The sequence below is a fragment of the Oncorhynchus kisutch genome, unplaced genomic scaffold, assembly GCF_002021735.2.
Source record: "Oncorhynchus kisutch isolate 150728-3 unplaced genomic scaffold, Okis_V2 scaffold176, whole genome shotgun sequence".
NCBI lineage: Eukaryota > Metazoa > Chordata > Actinopteri > Salmoniformes > Salmonidae > Oncorhynchus > Oncorhynchus kisutch.
In genome coordinates, this window is record NW_022262123.1 from 55,001 (window position 1) to 55,595 (window position 595).

Here is a 595-nt window from a genome sequence, read left to right on the forward strand (position 1 = left end):
GCTCACATCCCTCAAAAGTACCCAGTACTTATTTTCTATTCGGCCTGATCAGTTTGGCACCACCCCCGTCTCTCTAGGACATGGAAGTCTTGTTGTCAAAAACCAGGTTTCTGATTTCGCGCCGGTACCTGTCTGGTCGACCCACCCCCGAGTGTGTCATTGACGATCAGGCCAATTTATCGATATAATCCCGGAACCGCACAGGGTGTATGTCCGCCCCGAAATTGGGGGTAAAATTCGGTTAAACACAAAACGTGAATAAATCAGAAAGTACACATCCAATCTGGATGGGGTTTTTTAAAACGAAAGGGCACATATAGACGAGCATTTACATTTAATTAAAACCGTTTTTGTATAAAACATTTTAATAGAAAATCGTGTTTTAAGTTTTGGGAAAAAAGTGAATGTTACAGGAAACATAGGTGCCTATGGATGCGAAATGTTTTTGATATGCTGCAATTGTTGCCCATCACGAGAGAGGGTATGAGACGAAATTTGGGACCTCTAGCCCTTCGGGAAGTATTTTTAATCATTTTTTGAAAATTACAGAAATTGGTCGGGAAAATGGCAGAGTCCACACTTTTCAAAGCCGTGC